The sequence below is a fragment of the Myotis nattereri genome (assembly GCF_964212035.1).
Source record: "Myotis nattereri genome assembly, chromosome: 12".
In the NCBI taxonomy this organism is placed as follows: Eukaryota; Metazoa; Chordata; class Mammalia; order Chiroptera; family Vespertilionidae; genus Myotis; species Myotis nattereri.
In genome coordinates this window covers 40,983,265-40,998,607 of record NC_138087.1, presented here as the reverse complement: position 1 = coordinate 40,998,607, position 15,343 = coordinate 40,983,265, and positions in this window count along the sequence as shown.

Genomic DNA, 15,343 nt, shown 5'->3' with positions numbered 1-15,343 from the left:
GGCCAGATCTGGCCCGCGGGCCGTAGTTTGCCCATGGCTGCCCTAGACCATTGCCTCTCAAGTTGTCCCGCAGCAGAATCGCCTGGAAAACATGTTGGAGATTGCTAGGTCCCACCCCTTGAGTTTATGATTGAGATATGTCTGGGTTGAGAGGCCCAAGAACTTGCATTTCTAACAGGTTCACAGGTGCTGCTGCTGCTGCTGGTTCTGGGAGCACACTTTGGAGACCACGGCTTTGGTAATTGCAGTGTGCAACTCCAGGCAGCCTGGCTGCGGTGGGAAGAGGCTGCCTCTCCTCTGAGCTCAGCTGTCAGCCACTTCATTAACCCTGGCTTTCCTAGCAGGCTAAGTAAGAATCCTAGATCCACCATGAACCTTTCTTTACACAATAACGTATTTTAGGGAGTTGTGCTTCTAGTTATATTGGAGCCCATGAAAGCATATGGAAATTTAATTGTGTAGAAACAATACTATATTAATATTCGTTTCAAAATTTGTCCCTTGAACCACTTCTAACTGCACCAGTCAGCTTCAGAGAGCTCTATCTTTGCTTTTATTTTTCCACACTTTCTTTTAATTTCATTTACCAGGCCCTTAAATTAGGGAAAAATAGCAACTGCAATATCAGAAGGCCAAACATAAATTAGATCCATGTGGGCAGTTTTGTGCATTATACTGCCCCGGTATGATATATGCAGTCAACATTTAATGAGGCTTACCATTTCTGGAAGGATATTTTTACCAACATGTCTAAAGATCATACATCAGCTCGGTGAATCCCAGCAGTTTTCAAATTTGGTTCTTGTTTTGGTTCTCGGTCTTCCTCTGATCCCACAGCTTTCTGAATGTGTTTCAGTTATAAGTAAACCTGTTAAAAGGTCTCTGTACATTGGGTTTCTCACTGCAGCAATTGTCCTTGCCTCTCTTGCTGGTGTAATGAGAAGAGGAAGGTCTTCACAGACATATCTGGATTCTTATTACAGAGTAGGTTTGGGCCAATTATGGGTTCTCTTCCACCTCAATTTTCTTATCTGTAAAATGGGAGAAGAGTCCCTGTCTCACAAAGATATTTCAAGAATCAAATGAGATTTGGAAGGCCAAGTCCCAACATAGTTCGTACATGAAAAGTGCTCTATGAGAGGCAGTAATTTTTTTGTGGTGGTGATGGTGTCTAAGAAGCTCTTGCAATTCTATATGTGGCGGAGGACATCATGATCAAAACTAGAAACTCACTCAAGCCACAGAACCAAACTAAATGAATCATATGTAACTCCATTCTGTCTACACATGAATTCACTCCATGTCTACGTTACTTTTGACCTTTATTCTGAGAGAATATTGCAGGCCAGAGACCCCTGCTCTAAAGAATAACTTTTGCAAATAAAATTGCTGACCTAATTTTTAGAATCATATTTCATATTTACATGATGGCATGATATATTTATTAGGCACTGTTTTCAATCTGGGGTCTGAGGAATACTTCATTTAGGATTAATTTAAAATGGCACTTGATTTAATGATAGGCTTGCTTTCATAATAATGTTAGATTGGGTTTTTTTTTTTAATTTGTGAATCTTCATTCTGATTATCCTGTGGCTGATGCCTTGTGGGACTGTACTTATTTATAGCTTAATCCTAGAGATGCAGACTTCTCATCTCCCTGAGCAAAAGGGGTTTTGGAACTTGATTCTGCATTGAACGAGATGGGCACACACTGAGGTTTGTCAAGGCCGGCACTAAGAAATAATGTCTATGTGAAAACCAAAATCAACATTACCCCCGGAGAACTCTGATTACTCTTGACCTTGGTATGTTCGTTTAAGAAGGCTACAATATACCTGTATTACTATAAATTATCATTACATAACTATGTGTAGGTATGTAGACAATTTAAATGTACTAAGTTTAATCTGTTATATCAATTCTGTGTGCAATTTCTTCAAGTTAGGAAGTTTCCCCATTGGTCCCCAGGATTTGTCTTGGTGTTCACAGGTGTGTTTATACATGCGCGTTTGTACAAGTCTGAGAGTAATTTATTTGGGGGGAGGGGTGTCTTTTATAATTCACAGATACAAACCTTGAATACTCATTGCAATATAATGAACATAAAGCATAGTTTTATTTTCTTTAAGTAAAAAAACTCACTTAAAATAATATAAAAAGCTGTATATTCTACCTTTTCTCCTGAGGTGTTGATAATATAATTTTATTTTGTCTATCTTTATCTTTTAATAAGCTAATGAGACCGTTGGGCTCTTAGATTTCATTTTGCCTATCTGTAGGTAAGGGCTGAATTTTCTCCTATAGGGTTAACCATTCCTCTCCCCCTGTACCCCCAGAAGGTCATCTCTTCTCAGTAACGAGCTAAAAACTTACAAACAATGATGTGCCAAGGAATGCATGGGATTGTGACTACTGGGATGGACATGCCCCCACATCTTTTACCTGAGTCCAACTTTTTCCTTCTCTGCCTTGAGATTCTTATTGAGTATTTCCGCTCCTCGATTCTGCCAGTGCTGAAAAGTTAACATCAAGGGAAAAACTGTCACCCATCGGAATTCACTCTGCAGGATGCAGATACATAGAATTGACTTTGTTTTCTGTAATTAAACTCAACTTGCGTATGAGCTCCCGTTTCTGTTGATGGTGGGGGAAGAGAAACTTTGTCTTACCTTTTCAAAGTAATCCATTTTCTTTCTTGATACCATTTAGTCTTTCTATAAGGCAGTGAGTTCAGAATCATCCACCCCCCCTTTCCCCTCCTTCTCTTGGGCAAGGGGGTGGAGCTTCCCCGGCACCATGTGGTGAGGCGAGATGGATGGAGTGTGCAGGACATCCTCTGTGCTCCCTCTGGCCGTTGTGGGTGAGGAATTGGATTTACTCTGGCCTCAGCCTTGGCCAGCACTCACTGCTCCTGTCTCTGGAGTCTGTGATAGGCTCAGTCCTCAAAGTTCAGGAACTCAGCACATGTCTAGTTCAGCTTCATGATGACCACCCAGTATTCTCCTCTCAGAGCTCTGAGTATGAGCCGGAAAACAAGTCCCCTCTAGTCTAGGTTCCTGTTCAGTCTATCTAGAATTGATACAATGTTCTCTTGGGCCCTCACCTTCACCGCAGGACTTTCTCAGCGATACAGGCAATATCTTAAGGCTAGACTCCTTCCAGTCTCTTCTTTGTGCACAACTTGTAAGGATTTTTTTTGAACATTTATGGTAAAAATGTCTTTATTCTATATTCTACAGTTTACCTTGATTATTTTTGTGTCTAGTCTTCCAGCTTTGATTCATTGGGCCTCATAAATCATTCCTGTCAACAGCACTTGGCTCTTATAAAGGCTTTGGATCTCACAAGTGTTGTCTCTGAAATGGACATTAAGAGCCTATTTTGGAAATCAAAAGTAGTATGTTATTTTTCTCTGTTAGATCCTGCCTTTCTCCTGAACCAACAGACACTTTGTCTTTGAGGAATATGGACTAAGAGTTAAAAAGAATTAAGGAAAAAAGCATTAAATAATATTTCAGAATTATTTGCTACTAGAGGCTCCGTGCACGAAATACATGCATGGAGGGGAGGTGTCCCTCAGCCCAGCCTGCGCCCTCTCGCAGTCTGGGACCCCTCGGGTAGGGTCCCTAGGCCTGGCTGGCAATCAGGGCCTATTGGGGCTCTCCTTCCCTCAGCTGCCCGCAGCGGGCCCCGCCCCCGCCGCTGTCACTGCTTGCCATCTGTGTGGCGCTTCTCCCCCCCCATCACCAGTCACCTCCCTTTGCGGGCGACAGGCTTGGGGTGTGATCACCTGGCTGGCCTGGGCTACCCTCTGTGGGGCAATCACTGGCCGGATCCACACACCTGCCATAGTGTTGTTGGCCAGTGGCCTGGGCCTCCCTCTTTGGGGCGATTGACCCAGGACCCTCAGATAAATCCCCCCCCCCAAGGGAGGCCCTGCCCACCTGCCGCAACACTGCTGGCCACGTAGCCTGGGCCTCCCTCTTTGGGGTGATCAATGAGGGGCCTCTGAGATCGATCACCATGCAGAGGGAAGCCCCGCCCACCCGGCCCGGGCTCCGCGATCTATCACCACGCAGAGGGTGGCCTGGGCCTCCCTCAGTGGGGCAGTCGTGGGGTGATGCCCCCCCCCCCCCAATCAATCTCATCTCACCTTTCTTGGCTGACCTGGCACCAGTGTGTGTCATAGTGTGGTTGTCCAGAAGGTTGTCTGGATGGTCGTTCTGCTGTTTGGTTGTTCAGTCAATTTGCATATTATGCTTTTATTATTATAGATCACTACTTTAAGTAATCTTACCAGTAGGCATTTGGAGCTTTCTCTGTTATTCCCAAAGTGATGGCAATTATCTCTAATGATTCAGGGCAAAGAGGGACATAAACACAGAAGCTATTTCAATAAGCTTCGTTTACTAGTAATGCACCATTGGTAGGGAGAATAATTGGTCAGATTTTCTAACTATTGAGAAAAACCTCTTGAGGGTAAATCCATGTTTCCACAGAAACATAAAGGAAATAATAGTTATGAAGTATCTACTGTATGCTAGGTACCACACTAATAGCTCATATGTATATGATGTTTTGTTTAGTCTCTATTAGGTAAGTAGTTGCTACAATAATGAAGCACTTTATAATGAAGTAACCAGCATATAGCTAAAGTGGAATTAAAAGCCAGGTCTCTTCCCTTCCACCAAATGCCAAACACAGCTAATTGTCTTTCTATAACCTTTCTCTCCATCAGAGGAGCAGTAGGTGACATTTGAATAAGGCAATATCTCTAAAATGTAGTTATTCGTAGGAAACAGTTAACCATGTAACCAGAAAGTGATTAAGAAAATATTTTTGTAATATTATGTTTTGCAATAAAGTATAAATATTTAGTCTGACTCTTATATGTTGACTCAGTATGTGACTTTGAAAGTAGTTATAAATAAGTGATTTTGAGAACAATTGAGCACGATTGTTTGGCATAAATTCAGCAACTCTTGGGAGTCAGGCATAACAGTACTCAACATAGAAAGCATCAGTTTCCCCTCCTGGAAATTATTTTAGAAATAGAAAGGTTTCCCTTCTCATGCTTTGTCCTATCCATAAAGTAAAAAGTTACTCATACTACCATTCAGGACCCCAAACATTCCTTGGGTGCCTATGGGCCGGGCTCTATACCACACACACAGGGGACAACCATGAGTAAGATATGATCTCTTACATCCAATCAGATGTCAACACTAAATTAAAATGTTTATGGTGCATGTTGCCATGAGTAAGTTCCCTGAGGGCAAGTATGCTGCTTTCCTATATTTCTTTTTGTGCTTTAAGATGTTGGAAGTGCCTATATATATTCATTCATTTGATGGTGATGGAATTAAAGTATGGTAAAATTGAACCTCAGTTTAGTTGTGTGGAATCTAGTACAAATTAGCTATTGAATATGTATTAATCACATTGAATTGAATTTCAAGGGGCTATTTAAGACATGATTGAGGGTCAGTCTGGTCTGGAGAATCTGAGTCAGTAGCAGGTATCCTTCTAAGCTGTAAAATTCCATATATCATTTGGGAGACATCATTGGCTTTAGGTACTTTTTTCTATTTCATAAAAAAAATCTCTGAACTACTGTATATCACCTAGGAATTAATTATGCAATTTGTAGATATGAGAAGAATAAATACTAAATTATTGGCTTTACATAGAAAAGTAGGACAATGTGGGTTATAATTTTAATTGGTTCTTATTCCCATATTGCTTTTTTGATTCTGTGTCTTTTTCCTTAAAAGGTAGGGCTCTATAAAAATACTCAGATTTATTCCGCAGGTGAAAGCACATTTGCCCAGTGACGCAAGTGCTCTGGAAGGAGGCCTGTTTTGAGACAGAGAGAGGAAGAGCAATAGCGTAGAGGTGACATGAGAAGGCCTTTTTGGTGTTGCTACCTGCAGCTTGGTCTTGGGCCCTGGCCAAGTAGTGATGGGGCATCTGTTTAGGCTCTGAATTCCTAATATTGAGAGAAACAAAACAAAACAAAAAGAGTATATAATGGTCTAGGGATTAGTAAAGGACCTTATTAAGTACATATTGCTGCTGCACTAAAGACTGTGAACCTTGATTTCCCCATCTACGTAAGAAAAAATAATATTTGGTCAGATTATTTCTACATTCCTTTCTTGTTTCATAAAATTGGGGGGGGGGTCAGATTTTACTATCAGCAGAAACATAAACTCATATTCTCCCCTTGGGGTTTAGATATGTCACTTAGCTCAGTGCTTGGGTCTCCTGATCTGTTGGGTTGATCCAACCGGTTCTATGAGTTATGCTTTCTGATGTTATGCAAAACGAACCCTAAGGATTTCTAGATCAAATAAGTCCAGCATACATTATATCCAGTGTTCTTCTTAGAGATTCATAATGCACATCATCATATTAAAAATTTAAGTTATACTTCAGTAAAGAAGTCACCTTCCTAAAGGAAAGTGTGTGTGTGTGTGTGTGTGTGTGTGTGTGACACGCACACACAATTCATTGATATACTGTGGACTGGCCACTCTGGATTAGAGTACCTCTAAATTGCAACTTTGATGTTACCTTTCCAGAAAATAATTTAGGAGACCAGAGTAATGGGTAGTTAGCTAGCTAAGTTTGCTGAGCTTTCTTATTCACCTTTTATGATATACCAGGGTCAATTGCATTCTAGGTATGTTAAGTAAACCATGAAATCAAACAGTGATGTAAGAGTAATGATAATGGAACCAAATAGTCTAGGTTCAAGAGTCAAATTCTGTTTCTGCCACTTACTAGCCTTGAGACCCTGGGCAAGTTAGGAAACTCAGGGCTTCATTTTCTATTATCAAGTGGACATGATGATAGTACCTACATTTGGGGTTTGTGATTTATTTCCTAAATTGCTTTATTTCCTAAATTGTAATCAGTATTCCTAAGAGCCCCATGTGAATTTGAGAAGAATACATATTCTCCAATTATTGATTGTAGGACTCTATTTGTCCATCAGGTCAAGCTTTCAGTTATGCTATTCAAATCTTTGCTGTTTTCACTAACGTTGTTTTTCTAGTTTTATAATATAAATTATTGAGTGAAGTATATCAGAACTTCCCACTAGGTGGCAGATTTGTCATTTTTCCTTGTATTTATATTAATTTTCCTTTATGTATTTTTGAGAGTACCTTATTACTCTCAAAATATACATATAAGGTTTAAGAAATATGGAATTGTTATATATTCTTGTTAAATTAAATAATTTACCAATAGATAATGACATACTTATTTTTCTCTATTAAGATTTTTGCCTTAGAGTTAATTTTGATTAGTAATCATATGTTACCTTACCTTGGTTCAGGTAGTATTTAACTAATACATCTTTTACTACCCTTTTTCTTTTAACTTTTGTGTCTTTACAAACAGCACATATTTAAATTTTATCTATTTTGAATCAGATCTGATGATCTTCTTAATTGGAGAGTTTAGTCCATTTACATGAAATAGTTTCATATATATATATATATATATATATATATATATATATGTAATTTCCAACATATTTGTGTTTTCTATTTTGTTTCTTTTTTTTCTTGCCCATTTGCAAGTCCTCCCTTCCCCTTATTTCATTATTCTCCTCCATGAGAATTTATATATGTTATGTCTATTCTTTTAGGCCCAATACATTTTAAAATGCGTATTTAACTTAGCAAAATCTAATGTTAACCCATATTTTAGCATCCTTCTAAAAAAACAAGGATTTTAGAATGATTTAACTAGCATTATTTTCTTACTTACTTGAATAATTGTCCTGGATTTTAGCTGCCTCTTGGCTCTTATAACTACACAAATAAAACACATATTATTACTATTGTCCTTATACTGTTTTGCAAATTTCCCTTGTTCATTATTTCTTAAATCTTATATGTATATTTTGGGATTATTTTCTTTTTTCTAACATATTTTTTAGAGAGAGTCTCTTAATCCTAAACTCTGTCTCTGTTGATCTGAAAATATATTTGTTCTATCCTCAATCCACTGGATTCATAATTCTGGTTGACTTTTTCTCTCTCATATTTTGAAAGTATTATTCCAACTACTGGTTTCCATTATTGCAGATAAAAGTAATCATTCAACATAGTTGTCTTTTATTTGTAAATGTTTTTGCTGTTTGTTTTGGGTATTTTGAAATTTCACCATGATGTATTTAAGTATGGATTTCTCTTTATTTATTTATGTGCTATCTTGAACTTCTTAAGTATAAATCAGTGTCTTTATTTCTTCAAATGTTGTCCCTTAGAAAGTCTCATAAATTTTCCCATCCCACCTAGAGTCAAGATAAAGAAGGCATGATGCCCACTGCCACCCCCTCCAGGAGGTTGTATTTTTCTAGCTCAGTCACTTAAGACATACTAGCTTCCATATATGCAGGTCTTCTGTGTAATCTTCCATTCACTTGAGCCGTAAGCTTTTTTCCTCCCATTTTGTGCTCATGCAACCTTTAAGAAACCAGGCTCTGGTTAACAATGGATTGGCTGATACTCACGGAGTAAATGCTGGCTTTAGTGAATTTACTTCCAGATTCATCCTTTTTTGTCATTTCTGCTCTCCATCGAATTCTCTTCATTTCTCCACCAGCTCAGCCCTGCATTAAAATTACTTTTTAAATTCATAATTTTTAGTTCTTCTTTATCACAGAGTTTTTGTTTGTTTTTTGTTTGTGTTCATGTGTTTATGTGTATCTGTGTGTTTAAAACTAATCTGCCATACTATTAGAAGCCAAATGTGAATTTTTTTCAATAGACAGTATTTTGTTGTATTCAGATGAGACTTATTTTTATAGTTTGTGTTTGTCTCTGTTTATATGTATGCATACATGTACACACATATATGCATATTTATATAGCTAGTATACATATGTGTGTACACATACAAATGTATGTGAAATACAATTTAATGCTAAGGAAAAACAGTATCAGTAAACTTTAATTTTGATAATAAACAATTTTAGCTCTACATGTAGAAAATACCACATACTGTAGACCACATTATTCTCCTCTATAATAAAAGGCTAATATGCAAATCAACCGAACTGCAGAACGACTGGTTGCTGTGATGTGCACTGACCACCAGAGGGCAGACACTTAATGCAGGAGCTGCCCCCTGGTGGTCAGTGCGTTCAGCTGAAGCCGGGCTTACAGCTGGTGAGCGCTGTGGCAGTGGCGGGAGCCACTCCTGCCTCTGGTAGCAGCACTAAGGATGTCCTACTGCAAGAGGGTGCAGGCTGAGCTGAGGGGGACCCCCCCTCCCCTCAGTGCATGAATGTCATGCTCCGGGCCTCTAGTGTATTTATAAGTTGTTCTTGTGCTGTCTTTAAGGTATCTTTTTAAATGTCATAATTTAAATAAAATACCAGGAATTTAGAGCAAGGAACAATGGGGAAAAACTCTTTACTTCAAGGCGGCAGCAAATGTTATAAAGTTTCTATCCAGCAGCAAAGAATAAGACACCTTAACAAACACCTAGGATTGAACACAGTGACAGAAAAGTGACAGTTAATGTAGGTGTTCTGTCTTTCAGGAAGTTTAAGTTCAGGGCCATGCGTACCTTAGCAAACAGGCAGAGGATTTCTCAGAAACGTGACCTTGCCTGCAGTTTCAGAGTTCAAATCCTAGCTCTTATGATGTAAGTGACATGGGTGCCTTGCTTAACTTCTCTAATTACCCTTTCCTCATTTATTTAATGGGATTAATGAAAATAGTAGTTGTAGCTCTCATATCCCTGCTATGATAAATAAAAGAGCATATTCAGTTAGCTATACATTATGTGGCTAAAGTAGTAATAGGTCAGGTCTTATTTTTCTGAGTAAATGACAGCATATTTTATGATTTTGTGCATTAAAGTCCAATTTACAACAGCTTCAGGGAAACAGGAAAATAAACAAGTACATTAAGAAGGATTACAAACACTGGTACGTGCTGTAGAGTCGTAAAAGATGTGGGATGGGAAGGGCCACTGGGACTAGGGTGGTCAGGGAGGGCCTCTGTGAGAGGTGGTATTTGAATTAAACAATGAAGAGAAGCCGAGCCTGCGAGGACCAGGCACGGGAAAGAGCTTGGTGTGTGGGAAAACAGGAAGAAGGCCAAGGTAGCTGAAACAAAACAAACAAGGCACAGAGTGGTGCCAGCCCTGAGAATCGGACCAGGACTAACTCATCTAATATGGATTTTTATTAACAGTATTCTCAGTGGAATTGAATAGGATTTACCATATCGACTTCTTCATTTTGTCGCTTCCCCTTGTGAATTTTTTGCTATTCCTTTTATGTAAGCTCTTCATGCCAGTGAATGTGTCTTCCTATCCCAGCCTTCCACACTCATGGTAACTCCTTTGGGATCAAGCTAGTTTGATTAATGAGGTATTAAAGAATAAAGGTATTAATGGGCTGGCTTCTCTGGGAAGAGATTTTCCCTCTCTATGGAGGACAGATTTTGCAAAGTGAGCTTCGCACATGAAGGGCAGATCACAGCAAGATCCTGGCTTCTTGCAATAAACAGATTGCAAATCTGAATAAATTACATGCCCTCCCTTGGCTTAGCTTAATTTGAATCACTATTGTCTAATATGAGTTCCCTGAACTGTTAATTATGATTTATCAACAAGTTGATTGGAAAGCTAGAAAATGACTATGCCTAACCTGATGACACGGAATTTCATTAAAGAAATGCCGTGGTTACCACACCTCCCCACTCCCTCTGCGAGGCCTCCGAAAGGGAATTCTGATGCTCTTAGGGGACATCGTTACACCTTCTTGTAACCTTCTCATAGATGTGGGGCTGTTATCTTGTGGCTCATAGGTCTCCAGATTTGTTGACACCGGACTCCTTTTTTCTGAAAGTCACAGGGCTTTTTGCATTGGAGGAAATAAGCATTGGAAGAAATAAGGATTTAGAGAAAAGCTACAAGCAAATATAATTTTGTGGTGTCCCATTATAAGCCTGCCTTGGTAAAATGAGTATGTTACTGTTCTGAAAGTGTGGACATAATAGGTTTATCTGCACCTGCAGGGGTGATTGTCAAAGGGAGTCTGGGTGGCAGGCTTCTGTGAGGCTTGACTTTTGAAATTTGGTACAAAACCCAGCTGGGAATCCAGGCTGCAGGAAGCAGCGGGAATAAGCTAAATGCGAGTAGAAACCGGTGGTGCTGGCGCGTGTTCTCAGCAAAGAAAGCCTTACGTGATGTCTGAGCACTTGAGTGGCTTGGACCAGACTGCTTAGGCATCACTCGATTTTGACTAAGTATCCCTGGGATGAAATGATCTTTCATGTAACTTGGTTAGATGTTAAGGGCATGCTGTGCTGTAATTTGCTTTACTCTTACTCTTGCCAAGTGAGGGGCTGGCAGCTGTGGAGCAGAGCAAGACATTCCGGCCCCATCAGGCTGTTGATGGCAGTGGTTCTCAACACACAGCTCAGAGCCAGCTTTCCAACTCTGAGGGCTGCTTGCTCTCAGAGAGCGAAAGAGGCCCAGAGCATCGCCTTACACGTGTGGCCAGGGCCCTCTCGTGGCCAATGGCAGCCATGCAGCTCATTTGAACAGCAAGTCTGGAAACATTGGACGGTGTCTAATGCCCCGATGAATGATGCGTACTAGGCAGGACTGGGGATAGGTGTAGTGAGGCCTGTAGCTTATGTAATTTGAGGGGCCCCTTTTAGAAACAAGAATGTAAAATATCTTAAGTTTTATAAGAACTTGTGGACGTGTTAACACGACGAGGGTCCTTCTCTTAAAGGGTGCTTCTGTTATCGCCTAAGAAACCTCATGAATTTCATGGTAGGTCCACCTCTGGCTTTACTGGTTCTGTGTCTGCTGATTTTAAATACAACTGAAAGTACGGAGGATGTGTTTTTAATAAAGGGTTGGGAATTGCAGCTTTTTATTCTATGAAAGTTATTTTGGACAAAGTTATGCTTTTCAAGTGTAATACAAAATCCAGACTTAATTCACATTTCTTTCTTTCTTGGGGATAGTTAATCTAGCTTTTATATTATTTCCCAGAGTGAATATTTTTTATTCCCCAGCTGAGTTTAGAATTGCTTATACTGAGTAGTGTATTTAGCACATTAGTCTTTAACCTATAAAATCTTAATTGAGTATGGTAAAGTACAAAGTTAGTCATTAGTAATTGCTTTGTCCTCATTAACCTGAACAGAGCATTTTAGTGATCAGCATGTAGTGATTATAGGAATAGACGTGTCTCATGATTAGAAATGTCAGAATTTGCAAATTGGCCTACAGATCTGTGGGAGACAGAACCTGTCACGTAGAATAAGTTTGATTCAGCCTTGAATTGCAAAAATATTAACCGGAAGACACTTTCTCCTCAAAACTAGAGCATTAAAAAGTCAATTTTTGAAACAAAATAAGCCATCAATGTTTCACTATTTCCTTGAATTAAAGGGGATATAGTTTTGTGGTTTTGTGATCATTTACAAGTTGTTGTTTTTTAAAAATTAGAGTTCTAAGTATAGTTACTTAAGTCACAGAGTTTCTGTATTAAAAATATCCTAAATAATAATTTATAGATGTTTTCTTTTTCAAATAGTTTAATTTGTGAATAGGTTTTTTAACATATAGTTTGTTCTTTTTTTTTTTTTAAATATATTCCATTGATTCTTTACAGAGAGGAAGGGAGAGAGACAGAGAGTCAGAAACATCGATGAGAGAGAAACATCGATCAGCTGCCTCCTGCACACCTCCCACTAGGGATGCGCCCGCAACCCAGGCACACGCCCTTGACTGGAATCGAACCCGGGACCCCCCAGTCCGCAGGCCGACGCTCCATCCACTGAGCCAAACCGGCTTCGGCAGTTTGTTCTTTTTGTCATCAGAAATATGCAGTCACCACTAAAAAAACAACAACCCCAAAACCATAAACTAACATAACAGCACAGAGTTAGAATCAGATGTGGAGAGAATAAAAGTTGAAAGGGAACTTGTAAGACCATCTGGTCCAGTCTCCTCAGTCTTAGGTTAAGAGTGTGTTTTCTATGTTTTCCTCACACATAACGATGGTTAATTTAAAAAACAACAACAACTTAAACTGAACTTCTTGATCCCTGCAAACATTAAGACGAGCTACCTGAAGTATTAAAAGCACTGAACTATTAATCTGAATCACTAGCTTTTACAAAGAAATATAAATTGATTTTACTTTTTTAAATATTTTAGAGTGAGAGGAAGGGAGAGGGATAGAGAGATAGGAACATGGGTTGCGGCTTCCTGCACACACCCTACTGGGGACCCAGCCCACAACCTGGGCATGTGCCCTGACTGGGAATTGACTCAGTGACCTTTTGGTTCATGGGTAGATGCTCCACCACTGAGTCACACGGGCCAGGCTGATTATATTTTTGCAAAGATAACTTATTTTGATTTAAAATCTAAGTAATAGCTTTTTTGTTTGCTTTTATACTATGTCAGGCACTTGTCCTGATATAATATAAATCTAATGTAATAAGAGCTTTGTGTTTGGTTTTGTACTTTATCATCACAGTGCTTAAGCTTCTCATGTATCATTTTCCTCTATCCTTACCACAACCCATTGAGTCTGATACTACTGAAGAGAAAACTGAAGGTCACAAAGGTTCGGCAAATTGCCCAGGGTCATCCAGGGTCATTTAGCTAGCGAGTGGCAGAACCCAGAGTTCACACCCCAGCAGTCTGGCTTCCTGATGTATTGCGTCCCTACCAGAAGGCCTGGGGGAACCCTGCTGATGACTGAGCGTGTGACAGATTCATGCTAAAAATGAAGGCTATAGATACAGTGATAAAACACAAACCCCAGAAGACAAATAACCATACTCACATGGATGTTGGTGCCCTCGAAAGCACACTTAGCTTGGAATCTTAAACTTCTGAATACTGGTGGTTGTTGAAAATATGGGAGTAGGTGTAATTCCCAAGAAAGAAGTTATAGCTAAAAAAGCAAGGTCAGAAGGTGGGAGCTTAGAGAACACTAGAAAAGAGGAAAGGTTTACTGAAAGTGAGATTGAGAAAGAATGGTGAGTGAGGTGGCAGAGCGCCCAATGGCAGTGCCACTGGGGGTGGTAGGGACAGACATTCCTACAAGTTGAGGGTAGCTGGCAGTGATGTAGTAGAACACACACACACACACACACACACACACACACACACACCCCACAGCGTCCTTAAATAAGAACCCCTGATAAAGACCTAAAGGTATCTGGTCACATCAGCCACAGTTAGAGCCTAGTTATTTTCCAAAAATAGGGAAGTGAGTTACTTCACAGGGGATAGTGGGCAGGTGCAGTAATGTTTGCTAAGAACACCAAGCCAATGGTTTTAGGTTCTCCAGCTGGTGTGTCTCAAACAAGAAAGCTTGCTGTTCATTTTGAGTTTGAATTCCTATACAGATGGTACTGACAGATGTTTCCAAACAACCAACTTCTAAAAATCACAACTCTACTTAAAGTTTCAAGCATAAATGCTCACAGACTTTGTAGTGCCTTGGCATACCTCTGGTCTTAAAACAGTACCAGTGTCTCAATCACTTGGGGTGAGTGAACCTCTGTATAATTGTCATTTTCACATTGAGATGTACCTTACTGTTGTGAATGTTCACATCCACGTGAATGTGGCTTTCGCCTGTCCTTTTCATTACATTAATTAGAAATAATAAGATGGCTCAGGGATCCAGCACATTCTAAAACAATGCGAAAAGCACACTTCCCTAGTTTAGGAAAGTACAAAGAAATGTGGATAACAGTAACCATTATGAAAGATTTTTCTCTAAACCCCTCCCATCAGAATTCATTTAATCATTAAATATTTATTGGATGCATCCTACAAACCAGATGCTATATCTGAGGAGACAGCAACAGGGAAAAATGTTTTTCTGTGGAGCTTTATTCCAGAAAATAAAACAGGTAAACGGAACAGATGGCATGTTAAATGAAAATGAATACTTCGGAGGTGAGATGGTCAAGTATCTCAGGGTGCTTATGTACTCTTTTTTAATATACTCCTTCAAGTGGTATCATTGTCCCTGTTAAAGTTTGCCTCTCCTCTCTCCCTTGTGTCCTGCATTGCTTGCTGCCTTCTTGGCATCTTCCATGATGTAGGTTAACCTCTCAAGGCCACAATGAGCCAGGGCAGGTTTTTATCACATGGATACAGGTCTTGCTTCAGTGCATTCAGTGGTCATGCCAACAAATGTGTATGGGGAATGTATTATATGTCAGGGACTGTGCCAGGTGTTGGGCAACCAGTGATGAATGAGACAGACATGGTCCTTGCCTGCATAGAGCTTATTGTCTAGATGGGGGAAAACATG